Genomic DNA, 15,067 nt, shown 5'->3' with positions numbered 1-15,067 from the left:
GGGAACCCGATGTGGGATTCGATCCCCGGTCTCCAGGATCGCGCCCTGGGCCAAAGGCAGGCACCAAACCGCTGCGCCACCACCCTGGGGAGTTCTTAACTGCAGGTGCTGAGCTCAGCACCCAGGCCTCCCAGGAGCCTGAGGAAGACTGAAGGAGCGAGCTGGCTGGGAAAGAGAAACTCCCCCTGGATCACCCACACAGGCGTGAATGAGACACGCTGGTGCCCCAACTCTCCTTCCCTCTCAGAGATCAAAAGGCCAGGAAAGAGGTGACCCAAGGGACCTCCTAGAGCCTTTCAAGGCAGACCCCTCTCGTTAAAGGGTCAGCTGGAAAGCAGATCCCAGAGAAGCAGCTGACACCTAAAAGGCTGCGACCCTGATTTTTTTTTTTTTATTATGAAGACAGAACTGACATAGGACACTGCACGTGTTTTAGGTGCCCTGCGAAAGGACCGGACAGGCGTATGTACTGCAGCGACTGCCACAAGTAACAGGCATCCTCGCCTCACGTGATTACAATTCTTTATCCCTGCCATGAGAATGTTCAAGATCCACCGTCTGCTGGGACCCTGCACTGTTCAAGTCCACTGATGTCGCCCAGCACGGCCACAGAGCAAGGCCTGCTGCCCTGAGCAAATATTTGCTGAGCTTCTGCTGGGCGCCAGGCCCTCGCCCAAGCGTGGGGATGTCAGGCACGGCACGTCCACCTGCACGGTGCTTACCGTCCAGCACAGTGGAGTACAAGGGGAGGGAGGAAAGGTGGGGCGGAAGCTTCTGGAAGCAGAGGGACAGGCACATGAGTCCCAAGCTCAGGCCCTGGAGTGGAGAACACTGGTTTCTTTCAGTGTCAGGACTGAAGGAAGTCTCTAGAGCTGGAGAACTTCCAAATCTTTACCCCTTTAAAAGAGACTGCACCCCCCACACACACCAGGAAGAAGCCTCCTGCCCCTCCTCCTGCGGGCACAATGCCTTTGGGAAGCGGCATGCAGCAGCCCAGGAGGCCAGAGCTGGGCACAAGGGTGCAAAGGTGCAAAGGAGGAGGGGGTCTTTAAAAACCTGCATGGGGGGATCCCTGGGTGGCGCAGCGGTTTGGCGCCTGCCTTTGGCCCAGGGCGCGATCCTGAAGACCCGGGATCGAATCCCACGTCGGGCTCCCGGTGCATGGAGCCTGCTTCTCTCTCTGCCTCTCTCTCTCTCTGTGTGTGTGATTATCATAAATAAAAAATTTAAAAATATTTTTAAAAAATTAAAAAAAAATGGGAGTGCAGAAGAGATAAAACAGTACAGACACTGACCTTGACCTGGGAGGGCAGGAAAGGCCCGGGGCAGCGTCCCTATTGTTGTCCCGGCCACGCCCAGGTGCTCCAGCAGCCACGGGTCCTTTTTTATTCATGAGACACACACAGAGAGAGAGGCAGAGACATAGGCAGAGAGAGAAGCAGTTTCCATGCAGGGAGCCTGACGAGGGACTCGATCCCGGGTCTCCAGGGTCACACCCTGGGCCAAAGGTGGCGCCAAACCGCTGAGCCACTGGGGCTGCACGGGCTGCCCAGGTCCTCTCTTCTCCCAGCTGCTTTGCTTTCCCAGTCTCCCCACTATACCCTCCGGTACACCCATTCCCCGCCCCCCCGGCGGCGGGGGGGGGGGGGGGGGGGCGGGGAGGGGGGCATAAACCCCAGCCTCGCTAGTGTTTGCCTCCAGCAAGCCCGGGGGCCCCTCTGGGGTTTGCTGGCTCCTGGGGGTCACAGAGCTGGGCTCCCCCGTGGACTTCCCCAGGGCCGCGCCCTGCCTGCGTCCCTATCCCCGGGTTAGAGCCACACACCGCCCCAGAACCTACCCCTCCTACAGCCTGGGCCCAGGGTCTGAGGGCTGTTAATGCCCTTCCTGCTAACTCCTCTGTAACTCGAAATTTTAGCTCAACTTACAGGTTTGAGCTAAAGAGCTAACAACAACCAGAAGCTAAAGCACCCGGAGGACCCGCTGCGCTGCCGCCGCCTGGGATGAGCTAGGTCCTATCACCTCTCGGCCCCGTCCTTGCTGTGTGACCGAAGGCAGGCCTTTCAACCCCTCTGTTCCGCCCCCCCGCACGACGAGCAGGCCAGAGCTGCAACAGCACAGAGAACACCAGGACGCCCAGGGGCTCAGCGGTTTGGCACCTGCCTTTGGCCCAGAGCGCGATCCAGGAGCCCCGGGATCGAGTCCCGCATCGGGCCCCCTCTGCCTACGTCTCTGCCTCTCTCTGGATTTCTCATGAATAAATAAATAAAATCATTAAAAAAAAAAGAAAAAAGAAATAAAGAAAAAGAAAATATAACACAACTCATTATTCAACAATTCTACTGAGTGCCCCTGGCGCCCGGCTCTGGGCCAAGCGCCTAAAGCTACAGCACAGTCTTGGGGCCGCGGCCTCTCCCTCCTTTCCGGACTGACAGCCTGATGCAGTTGGTCTTACTCCTGCCCCACCCCCCTGTTTTCTTTAAAATAAAAAAAATAAAAAACCACTGACCCTTTAAAAACCACCACTAGCATAGTGTCTCTGACTGGGTGGGGAACAACAGAGGCACAGCACCTGACAACGGACGGACAGACGCCAGGTAAACAGTGTCACCACCTCTCTGTCGCTGGTCCTACAGCTCCGTGTGGGGCCGCTCGGGCTCCTGGCCGGGCTGCAGCTCAGCCCATGCCAGTGGAAAAGTGTGTATTTACCTGGCCAACAGGTGCTCACTCCAAGTGAGGCGAGATTCCAAATTCACAAATCCCTACTTTGAATGTCACCCTCCAGATGTGGAAACAGGGCAATCACCTACTGTGGTCCCAAACGGACTGGGATACCCAGGGGCACCAGCCACGGAACAGGTGCCAGTCTTGGGTACAGAACAGAAATCAGGCACCCGGCATCCGACCCGTGCCCGGTCTCGGAGCAATGGGCCCCTGCTGCAAACGGGATGCACAGACAGCTCGAGTGGAATGGAGTCTTGATTAATGACTTTTTTTTTTTTTTTTAATTCATGAGAGACACAGAGACACAGGCAGAGGGAGAAGCAGGCTCCAGGCAGGGAGCCCGATGTGGGACTCGATCCCGGGACTCCAGGATCAGGCTCTGGGCTGAAGGTGGCGCTAAACTGCGGAGCACGGAACCCCATGCGGGGCTCGATCCATCCCCAGACCCCACGACCGTGACCTGAGCTGAAGGCAGATGCTTACCCCAGAGTCCCCTGGACCCCTTCTCCCATTTTTATTATTTTTAAATAATCTAAATGTAAATACTGATGTGTGGCCTGGGGGACTCGACTGGACAATGTGAATCTGGACTATAACGTGCACGGCTGCCAACGAAGAGCAAGACAGGGAAACCCTAAAAGACAGCAATGTAAAATAATAGGTCAATGTAAAAAAGACAACCATTCTGGAGCAAACGGAATTCTATTCCTGAAAAAAGAATAGGAACACTTTTTCTGGGGTGCTCGGTGCTGCTGTTCTTGACCTTAAAAGTACAGGGTGCTGCTTGCTGCCATGGTCTCAGGGCACCAGCGCGGACAGTCGGCCAGATGCCACGTCCAGAAGCTCACGCTTATCTTGGGGCACGGCCATGGCACGCGGATTCACTCTGGCCAGTCCAGTTGCTCCCCCTGCCAGTTGGGAAGATCTTTTATAAATATTGGCTATAGGGCTGGGGCTGAGGGCTCAGGAACCATCCTGCCCGACTTCAGCTTGTAGCCTCTGCGCAGCCAGGAAGGACGTAGGCCGTTCACGTCTCCAACAGCAAGAAAAAGGGAACGATTCTCCCCCCACTCGGCCTCGGGGTCGGGAGACCTGCACCACTGCTAGCTCAGGGCAAGGAAAGGCAGAGGGAAGAGGAGGGGGGTGGCTGAGGGGACACTGCTCCCCAAGCCAGAAGGGCGCCTTCCTCCTCCTCTGCCTCCGCCCTCAGAGGCCCCAAAGCACATTAGGATGCTATAGGATCCGGGAAGACCAGCAGGTTAAAACCAACCGGTATCAGCACCCGGCAGGAAACTAAGAAAACAGACCGGCGCCACTGTTGGAGGTGTGAGCTCATTAATTATGAGCAGATGGAACATTACATAACAACGGACATTTCTCTTATCAATTATTCACCTCGTGAGCGGATTCTGTATCCGTTCGGGGATATTAGCGCACCCGACCCGCACCTGTTGAACTTGACCGCTTTAAACCACCTTTGTCTCAAGGCTACTTGTGAAATAACAAAGAGAACAGCAGAAGGGAGTCTAGGTGGGTGTTTTAGAGGACTTTTTTTTTCTTTCAAAGGGACTTTGAAAATAGAAGCAGGCAGCAACCTTATAAGGATGGAACAGTGTAGTAGGCCTCTCTTGCACGCACGTGTGCCATCTACTGCCTTTCAAGTCTCCCAGCCGCCCCCCCCCCAGCCTCGCCCCTTCCACTTGTCCAAGAGCACTGCACCACCCCGCGCCTCCCCTGGGACCCCCCTTCTCGGGGTCCACCCCACTAGGAAGCTGTCCTACCCACAGGAGCCCCCACTGCTCTATCCCGGGAGCCCCCAGGCAACCCCATCCATGCATCCCGGGCCCTCCGCGGTGGGTGGGCTGCTTGCGGTGCTCCCTCCTGCCTCCAAGGAACCCGACAGCATCTTTGAATCTTGCACTCGGGGATCCTGTCCTGGGACGGGCTCGATGCCCCAAAGTGGCTGCCACACATTCCTTTTCAACCGGAATCCAGCGGGTCCGGAGCCCACATCTACAAGACTGCATTTGCAATCCAACCCCGCTTGTGTACATTCTTATCAATCTGCATGAGGTTTTTTGTTGGCTTCTCAAAACTAAACGGATCTGCAAGGGCACACAAAAGGCCTTTATGACACCAGACAGAAAGTCTTCTATGCTTCTGTTCCCTGTCTGCACCACCGAAGGGGGAGCCCCTGGCCACCCCCACACGCTCGGGGCAGGAGAGCAAGCACGGGCCCAGGGTGTTAATAAGATTAACTGCAGTTGTGAGCCACCCGAAGCGTCCCATCTGGGCCTCCCATGACCTCACTTCTTAAACCCCCCTGGTTACCAGTCCGCAATACCCTATATGGTTGTACTTTCAAAACCGGGTCGTGTGCCAATCGTCAAACAGCCACTCGTTTGTCTGGAGCCAGAAAACAAACTTGGAGGTGGACCAGTCTCCTCGGAGTGCCCCAGCTGGAGAGCCCAACCTCCAGGCATGCCCGACCGCACTCGGACTCAGAAACCCCAGGCTCAGAGGGGATACACTTTCACAACTGGTTTTAGGGCTCTCAAATTCTGGGTGAGCTCAGTGACAGAGTATTAGCAGCCTCAGAGATAAGCACATCCAAATCCAGCCACTCAGCTGTGATCATTAGATCATTAGAATGAGGCCCCTGGGGAGTCAGCACCCCCCTGAGGTTTGGGGCAGAATGGGAGACGCAGTGGACTCTTGGGGGTTTCCAAAGAAAGGTGCATCCTCCTCGAAGGACAGCTTCCCTGATTATTAAAACACCATTGGACTATGGTTCCTGTCCTTTTCCGCACTGAGTTCTCTAATATATATTTTTTAATTTATTTAAGAAATCTGCACACCTACTGTGGGGCTCAAACTCATGAGCCCAAGACCAAGACCCACACATGCTCTTCTGACTGAGCCAGCCCGGCACCCCAGTTTTCTAATGTTCTATATTATATACACCACTGCCCTAATCAAGTACCTACAAAGTAAGGGTATTAGGAAAATTAACTGGAAAAGTAATATAAGGAATCACTGAGAAGCCAGGAAGGAAGTGAGAAAGGCAAAGGCACCACATTGGTAAGTGGTGACACGGTGTCGACCCTAAGTGACACTAAGTTCTAGATTAAAACAGCTCACTGGGGGAGCCCCGGTGGCGCAGCGATTTGGCGCCGCCTGCAGCCCGGGGCATGATCCAGGAGACCCAGGATTGAGTCCCACGTCGGGCTCCCTGCATGGAGCCTGCTTCTCCCTCTGCCTGTGTCTCTGTCTCTCTGTGTTGCTCGTGAATAAATAAACTAATTAATTTTTTAAAAATAAAATAAAATAAAACAGCTCACTGCTCAAGGATCCGAGGGTCATCTGGGCACTGCCTTTGGCTAAGAGCAATTAAAACTGTAGCTCCGGAGATGCCTGGGTGGCTCAGTGGTTGAGCGCCTGCCTTCGGCTCAGGGCCTGATCCCGAGGTCCTGGAATTGAGTCCCGCGTCGGCCTCCTGCATGGAGCCTGCTTCTCCCTCTGCCTGTGTCTCTGCCTCTCTGTCTCTCATGAATAAATAAATAAAATCTTTAAAAAAAAAACTAGCTCCAGAGCCACAGTCCTAGTTTAGCTTAGCCCAGGGACACTAGAGGCTCTTACAAAGGTCAGAGTTTGCCAGTCAGGTCTGTGACCTTCACATCCTTTGATTGGTTATGGAACCTTTGAACCTTGGCTACAAGGGGAGGGAGGTTCCAGAGAAAGGAAATGAGCAGGCTCATTTGGAGGGGAGCCAGACAGGAAGCGTGAGGGACCGAAGGCTGCAACAACCAGGGGGAGGCAGGTGGAGCCCAGGGAAGCTGCGCAGGCGCCGGGTTGCTCCAGCTCCACCAACAGCAGGAATCTGAAAATCCAGGGCAGTGGCTTCCCAGCAAATAGGAGCCATCACCTAATTTGGATGGAGAACGGAGTGTCTCAAGTAAACCAGAAATGTGGGCGCCTGGGTGGCTCAGCCGGTTAAATGTGTGCCTTTGGCTCAGGTCATGATCCCAGGGTCCTGGGATCCAGCCCCAGGTCACGCTCCCTGGCCAATTGGGGAGCCTGCTTCCCAGTCTCCCTCTGCCTGCCCCTCCCACTGCTTGTGCTCTCAAATAAATGGTCTTTTTCTTTTAATTACGTAATTTAAAAAAATTAGAAATGTCTATAGGTCAGCACTCCAAGAAAAATTATCAGCAGCAAGCTTCTCCAAAAGATACCTGGCGATCTTCCTTGCCAATTATAGTCTGGAGTCTAGGTTAACACCCCATAAAAAGATGTGAAAGCAACTGGCACCACGAGAGGAAGGGAGAGAATCGTCAGTCCTTTCAGGCCAGATGTCCGGATGAAGAAAGATTTTAATTAGACAAACTTGAAAGTCCGAAGGGGGCTGCAAGGGTTAAAGCTGCTTTCTATCCCTCCAGTTCCCATCCACTCCCTCTCCCAGCAGCCTCCCCACCACTCCAGGCTGCTCTTTTGAGTAAGTCTGTTCAGAGCTCTTAAAAGGCTCCACTGAAGTGTTTGAGGACTGGTTCTTCTACACCACAGGCAACTCGGGATGAAGGACAAAGAGAGAGCCCCCCATTTTTACAAATGCTGCCCCAGGTGAGGAGTCACCTTTTGTCTTCCGACCAAGGAGTTAAAAGTACTCTGGAGTCACTAAAAGGTTAGATCAATTCAAATAACGACTCAGGCGAATTATCACCTTAAAAGCATTTGACATAAGCAGTCGGTAGAGACAGTTTTTTCTACAGAAATCCTCCCCTGCCCTCCTGCTTAGTTGCAGAGGGGGTGAGAAATACAGAAGTCACCAGAAGAGGGGCTGTGATCCTGGGATCCAGTCCCCGCAGGGAGCCTGCTTCTCCCTCTGCCTAGGTCTTTCTTTGCCTCTCTCCATGGGTCTCTCGTGAATAAATAAAATCTTAAAAAAGAAATTTTTTTTAAGTCACCAGCAGTGTGTCAGGGATACAAGGCTGGCCACAGTCAGAGGCTTGGGTGAATTAGGTGACACCCAGAGATGATCAGAAGGAGAGAAGCTGGGAGAAGCCCCTGCCAGAAGGATGCCCAAGGGCCTGGTGCACGGCACCCACCGCGCCCACCCACCCCCAGCCCAGACCTACTGCCTCCCCTCTGAGAGCTGCCCTTAGTGAATCTGATCACCAAACTCCAGACTCTGTGCCACCCCCTTCACAACCAGACTCTGAAGTCTTCTAATAACCCTATAACTGGGTACGCCACTATTAGCCCTATTTTGCAGATAAGGAAATGGAGGCTTACGAGGACGTGCAGTTAGTGCAGAAACTAGCAAGTAAGGTTCATAGCGGGTCCGTCCGATTCAAAGCCCATGAAGCCAAGAAAGCAGGAGGAGGAAAGAACCAACCATGAACTTCAGATGATGAAAATAAGAGGAGAGACCCTCGGGTCTATGCACTGCTGGCTTCCAAAGGCTGTTCTGATAACACTGTGTCCAACCTAAAATTTGGAAGAGTGAAAACCTAATACAACTAGCAGTTTATTAGAGAGTCATATGAGAGCACCTGGGTAGCTTGGTCAGGTCACCATCAGACTCTTGACCTCAGCTTAACTCTTTTTTTTTTTTCCCCCCCAGCTCAACTCTTGATCTCAGGGTCATTAGTTCAAGCCCCTGTGTTGGAAAGAGGGAGAGAGAGAGAGAGAGACTTAGTAATCTGGCCAGGACCACAGAGAATTAAAAATCAGAAACTGAAAAAAGAAAAAAATCAGAAATTGTTTCCCCGCATTAAGGAAATAGCTAAATAATACTTCCAAATCTCAAGAGGGGCCATACAGGAGCTGTTAATGGGAACCCTACAGAAGACTTTTTAATGGGAGGAGAAAAAAAAAAATTGGAAGAGAAACCGTAAGACAAACTACGTGCCTAGCTGGACACCAAGCCCAAAGTGGAGTCACTTGTGCTAAGCCCAAGTCCCCAAACTAAGATCAAATACCGAACTTACAGTTGCAGCCTCCCCCCAGGAGTGGAACCTTACACCAGTCGACCCGATTACACCGGGTCAGCACTAGTGAGGTCATCAGCCTGAGAGATCCCTGCTGTCCCCTAAAGGAGGGTGACCTTGCCACAATCTGCCCCTTTTGCTTTTTCTCTCTCGCCACAGTTCCATGTGCCTCTCCCTGCAAGTGCCACCGCCACTGTGCCCACCACCCCAAAATCTTTTCCTCTTGTTACAGCTCTTCAGAGTTCCGATGGGCCAGATGGGATGCAGCTCACTCAATTCCTGAATCACGGACCAGAGCCAGTGAGATCATGGAAGATTGACTCAGCTGAATTTTGTCTTTTAAGGTGTCAACGTGCCCACGGACAAGAGAGAAACAAGCCAAGATGTTAGAACCGTGCTTACGCCAGTCTGCTGAGATTGGAGGTGGGTTTTCTTTCTACACAAAACTTCCCACAAAATTTTCAAGAGCTTCTCTGGAAGTCTGTAGGACTGTTGATCGGGAAAATAAAAAGACTTCCACGCATTAAAAAATTAGATCCTTAAAAACGAGTAAAAACAAACAAGCAATTCAGCACGTATGTCAGCATAAATGGACACTCTGCTCCTCGGCGGAGGGGCCACCTCGAGATATTCGGGGGCCCCTGGGGGGCTCAGGGCGTGATCCCGGGGTCCAGGATCGAGGCCCCCATCGGCTCCTGCAGGGAGCCTGCCTCTCCCTCCACCTGTGTCCTGGCCTCACTGTGTGTCTCTCATGAACAAGTGAATAAATTACTTTAAAAGAGAGAGAGAGAGAGAGAGAGAGAGAGAGAAACAAGTTCAAGAGGAGGTGCAGAGGCTGCAGCACAGCACCGCGAGGCTCCCCGTGACCCATGCACAGCCCGCCGCACCCACACCCCCGCCTGGGAGGCTGCCAGGGTCGGCACCCAGAGGTGCCAGGTGAGAACAGGCCCTCGGAGGGCCGGGGAGTGAGGGAGCCTCTCTGCGTAAAAAACAAAAGCCAAACTGTTGCCAAAGGCTGTCAAAGGGAAAAGCCAGGTCTTTAACATCACCCCATCAAGGCAACCAATTTCAATTTATAAAATCAAAAAGCTCCCCTCCCCTCCCCATCCCCAAAAAACAAGCTACCCTCCCAAAACTGGCCCGGAAATCCAGCTGCCAGCATGGGGCGGGGGGGGGGGGGGGGGGGGGGGCAGCAGGAGGGGGGCAGGGCGCTGCTGGTGCAACCCTGAGGATTTGCACACCCTCTCGGGCCTGCACAGGAAGTCCCAGGCTGCGAGGAAGTGCCTTCCTGCCCCACCTTTCCTCAAGGCTGGAGATCGCCTACCCCCACACTGCCTACCCCCCCACACCAGCCCAGGGCGGTGCAGGGGGAGCTGCCTGCAAGGGGGAGATGCACACAGGCGCAGAGAGCCCCAGGCAGCCTTGAAGTGGAAAGAAGAGAGGCCAAAGGAGGCTTATTAGCATTAGGGTTTGGGGCAATCCTCCAGCCGCGCGTCTCTAACCTGAAGACCTGCAGGGGGAGGTCAGCACACGCAGCAATGCACGCTGCGGGGTCCCTGGGGGCCGGGAAAGGGACCTCCTGAGAAACGCAGATGTGGGGCTTCATCTTGCACGGTGGACCCCAGGTCCCCAGCACACAGATGTCAAGGTTCCCTCTCTCGTCCTTTCTCCCAGCCACCACTCCACTCCTCTCAGGGAGGAAAACCAGGGAAGGTTTTCACAGTCCTCTAACATGTCTAACACACCTTTTAAAACCACCACTTCCAGAATGCTCTAGAAAAGAACACTTGGTGTTGAACAGCATCTGATCCCCAAGGGCCACGCTGTCCAGGCCCGACTACACGACCAATTCCAGGCCAGTCCTATGGTGCGTGTGACATGTGAGAGTCTTCCAATTTAGCACTTTCCTTCCTTAGGAACGGTTTCCCTTCCCAAAAATATCAAAATTGAAATACTCCATTTCCAAGTCCCACTCTGCCGGGAACCCCCTTCCGATCACCGGGTCTCCTAAGGCCCTGAGGCAGGATTAAGAAGAAAGGACACAGGGACTGGTACATGCTGGGTAAGCTCTGCACTGCTCCTTAGGACACGGAGTTCTGGGCCAGGTCCAAACATGGGTTACATGTGTCGCCCTCCCCAGAGGGCCCTGACCTGGGAAGGCTGTTGACCCCTGATGAGGATGCAGAGGCCAATGCAAAGGTCACCGGGGCAGCATGCTCCTCCAGGGCCTGGGAGGAAAATCAGTTGCCAACCAGCTTTGTGTGCGACTTAAGAAAGGAGGCTTCGTCCGTCCACCCGTGGGCCACCCATGGGCCACCCGAGGGCCACCTGTGGGCGAGGCTGGAGGGGAAATCGGGTGCGCAGACCTCTGCCCCTCCCTCCGCCCTCACTCAGAGCCACCACTCTGCTCTGAACGCGGAGGGGGGCCACCTCAGCCCAGCCCGGGAGGTCACCCCGGGAAGGGACCTGCCCACAGACACAGGCCACCAGCTCCCTGTCAGCCTCCTCCGCTGTTGGCAAAGAAAGTTAAAGCAAACTTTGGTCCCCATCTTCCTTCCCCACCACCGGATCCAGAACTCAGGGGGGGCACCGGGATGACAGGGGATCCTCCCGGACTATCCCAGCTGGTACTAAATGGGACTATTTCTAAGATAGAGAAATTCTGTTAGTCTCAGACAATGAAAGACCCCTTTTTTTTTCTTTTTTTTTTTTTTTTTAAGATTTTATTTATTTATTCATCAGAGACACAGGCAGAGGGAGAAGCAGGCTCCATGCAGGGAGCACGACGTGGGACTTGATCCCAGGTCTCCAGGATCTTGCCCTGGACCAAAGGTGGTGCTAAGCCACTGAGCCACCTGGGCTGCCCTTTTCTTTCTTTTTCTTTTCTTTTTCTTTTTTTTCTTCTCTTCTTTCTTTCTCTCTCTCTCTCTCTTTCTTTCTTTCAAGATCTTATTTATTTATTCATCAGAGACCCAAAGAGAGGCAGGGACACAGGCAGAGGGAGAAGCAGGCTCCACACAGGGAGCCCGACGCAGGACTCGATCCCAGGACCCTGGGGTCACGCCCCAGGCCAAAGGCAGATGCTCAACCCCTGAGCCCCCCGGGTGCCCCTAGGACCCCCCCTTCTGTCAAGGGATTTGAAGAGAAAGCACACACACTCCAAGCAACTGAAAAAACGGTTTCAGAAACTGACAAATACAAACCGTAACCTGGGTGCGCCTTTCACAAAATCACTGTGGTTTCCCACCTGAGGCAGATAAGCCACATTTTTCAAAACCTCGTGGTATTTTCAAAACATAAACACACCTTAGAAGTGTCCAGTGCTGGGCAGCCCAGGTGGCTCAGCGGTTTAGCACCACCTTCGGTTTAGCACCACCTTCGGCCCAGGGCGTGATCCTGGGGTCCCGGGATCGAGTCCCACGTGGGGCTCCCTGCGTGGAGCCTGCTTCTCCCTCTCCCTGTCTCTGTCTCTCTCTGTGTGTCTCTCATGAATAAATAAATAAAATCTTAGAAAAAAAAATGTCCAGTACCATCTAGGGCTGGCGGAGGAAAGGGAGCTCGGGGCGTGTGCTCAGCCCCCAGGCACAGGCCTCTGCCTCGAGCCCCGCACCCTGACCTCCCACCACCTGGGAGCGGCTCCCAACCTCAACTAGTATTTCTCTCTCTCTCTCTCTCTAGCTTTTTCTTCAGTTCCCACTTCCTGAATTTGCAGGTCTCTGTCAACACCACCACCAAATCATGTTTTTCCCTTTCTGCTCGGTAAATGCATCAATTCTGACATTGACAAATATTTGCCAAGCGCCTAATATTTAGCAAATAGCCGCGCGAGGCCTGGGGTGGAGCAGGGAGCAGAACACAGGTTCTATGTGCTTGGGGGTCGGGGTGGGACATGGAAAGAGGTATCATCGGGGAAGACGGGGGACAGAAAGGAAAGCAAAGGAGAGAAACAGCTTGGGAAGGCTTCCTGGGAGAGGTGAGATCTTAACTGGATCCAGCCTCAGGTGTTTATAAATTCTTCTGTCAAAGATAAAAGTCATTCCTGGTTTGCTTCCCCATCAAACAAGTTACCCAGAGCCCATAAAACTAGAGAGAGAAGCGGCCAGAGCTCCTAATGGAAGGATTTAGAAAACCAGACGACAGACCTCAAATCAGCTAATTTTAGACAAAGAGAAAATACTTTCTGTGCTGCTACAGGGTATTTTTAGAAGGCTGTTTCAGTTAACCACTCTGAACATCTCATCAGGAAAAAAAAAAAAAAAAAGAACAAAATTTCAAATTTACAAAGCAAGTTAACGGCTTCCTTTGTGCCTCATGGCTTTCATCCTAAACAGAAAATAAACAATTGGCATTCTGCAACTAATTCCATTCTATGCCTAAACACTCTAAGTACCTGCTAAGCACTTAGGGAACAAAGTTGACTCTAGCTGTTCTTTCTTACTGTATTTCTTAAGGAAACACTGAACAGGGGATCCCTGGGTAGCTCAGCGGTGTGGCGTCTGCCTTTGGCCCAGGGCCTGATCCTGGGGTCCTGGGATCGAGTCCTGCACTGGGGCTCCCTGCATGGAGCCCTCTTCTCCTTCTGTCTCTCTCTCATAAATAAATAAATAAAAATCTTAAAAAAAAAAAAAAAAAAGGAAACACTGAACGATGAAGCACATATGAGCAACAGGCAATAAATTAGCACAAAATGCTAAGTTTTCCCTCCCTTCCCAAACCACCCAAACACAGTTTAAACAACACTTCATAAGCAGAGAGCAACGCCAAGCCTATCCACTAGGCTCTTAAAACCTGACTACTGGCTCAGCCTGAGAGCAAATCAAACTCTGAAGTTTAGGATAAGAAGTTCCAGAAAGTTCAGCTTTCACTGCGCACAGTGGCACCTGCTTATTTTCTGCAAAAAATACATCAGTCTTGGAGATTTGGACTGGACCACCCAAGGCCCTGCCACTCCTTTTTCAGATGTTACAATCTCAGCCTAATTTCCTGAAAATACCCATGAGGCACCAAGCAGACTGCCCCTGGGTCTTGGATTCCTGCCAGCCAGGAAGCCTGCAAGGAAAACACAACAAGCTCACTCTGAAATGCTCGCTGCTAAGACCCTCAAATGGTTGTGCTATTCATATTAGTCCCATTCATTCAACAGGTTAACGAGTGCCCAGCCCTGTGCCAGGGCACTTCCCAGATATAGACCCTGCCCTTGAGGAGCTCAGGGAAGGGAGAGAAGCAGGTGGTTTCTTGGGAACGGCTTCCCTCTCAGCAAATACTGTGCACGCTGCCACGTGTCAGGTACTAGTGCAGACACTGTCCTGGCCCCAGTGCACTGAAGTGCACCCCCTGCATGGGGGAGGTGGGGGGGGCCTCATCCATTTATTTTTGTAGAACCTTTTCCAAACTGACGACATGATGACACTCCACATCCTTAAGCATGAATCTCTGAATAAAGCTGTTCTCCTACATCATCAAAACCCCTTTATCAGGGATCCCTGGGTGGCGCAGCGGTTTGGCGCCTGCCTTTGGCCCAGGGCGCGATCCTGGAGACCCGGGATCGAATCCCACGTCGGGCTCCCGGTGCATGGAGCCCGCTTCTCCCTCTGCCTGTGTCTCTGCCTCTCTCTCTCTCTCTCTCTCTCTCTGTGACTATCATGAATAAATAAATAAAATCTTTAAAAAAAAAAAAAAAAACCCTTTATCATACCTGAGAAAACTGGGAAGAGCTTAATCTCCATTCCGTATTAAAAGTTCCCCATCTGTTCCAGAAATACCTTTTATAGCTGTGTTTGATCCAATCAAGGTGCTCCTATTGATCTGTTAGGTCTCTTTGGTCTTATTTTAAACCACGGTTCAATCCACTTCTGTTTTCACTAAAATGTCAGCGTTCAAAGATGAAATAGGCACAAACATAAAGAGAAAAAATACTGCTGCATTCTAGAACTCAGAATTTTCATTCCCAGGTAACCAGGGTATCAGGTGTATCAAAAGTTCTAGATTGCTAAGTGTAAGGACAGCCAATTGCCGATGCACCCCAAGCCCCCAGCAGCCCAGAGAACCCAAGCGAACGTCAGGCATCCCGAAGGACCATCCGCACCATGAGCGTCTCCGGCCTGCCCAGAGCATCTGGCGACCCAACTGTCTGCTGCGCTGTTCCGGCCTACTCCCTTCCCTGCGCAGAGATTACAGGCTGGCCTCTCAACCCTGTGGGAACTAATAATAACCAGTGGTAAAGCCAGTGATTTCCCAGGTGGACAGATCAGCTGTGAAGAAAGCAAAATTAGACACTTTCTGGGAACCTTCAGCGAGACTCTGCAACCACACCAGACCTTCGGGATGCCATTCAATCGGCCTTCAAAGACCCCAATACC

At 52.5% G+C, this 15,067-nt stretch overlaps 1 protein-coding gene and 1 long non-coding RNA gene across 6 annotated transcripts in view; one reads left to right on the top strand and one right to left on the bottom strand.

The window, feature by feature from the left end:
- Window positions 1–15,067, bottom strand: part of RASSF3 (Ras association domain family member 3) — a 72,946-nt gene that overhangs the window by 14,461 nt on the left and 43,418 nt on the right. Inside the window, exon 1 of one of the 5 annotated variants that reach the window (XM_072843120.1) lies at window positions 14,471–14,589. The exons of the other annotated variants lie outside the window; for them this stretch is intronic. The gene's annotated coding sequence lies outside the window, so the exon portion shown is untranslated. Of the gene's footprint in view, window positions 1–14,470; window positions 14,590–15,067 lie in introns of those variants that run through there. 5 annotated transcript variants of the gene reach the window in all.
- Window positions 1,399–2,323, top strand: LOC140642472 (uncharacterized). Its single transcript, XR_012038891.1, has 2 exons — window positions 1,399–1,508; window positions 1,916–2,323. It is a non-coding gene; the product is annotated as an uncharacterized lncRNA (long non-coding RNA).

Source organism: Canis lupus, chromosome 11 (assembly GCF_048164855.1).
Source record: "Canis lupus baileyi chromosome 11, mCanLup2.hap1, whole genome shotgun sequence".
Classification (NCBI taxonomy): Eukaryota; Metazoa; Chordata; class Mammalia; order Carnivora; family Canidae; genus Canis; species Canis lupus.
Note: the sequence above shows the minus strand (reverse complement) of the source record. Positions and strands in the feature narration are given on the sequence as shown.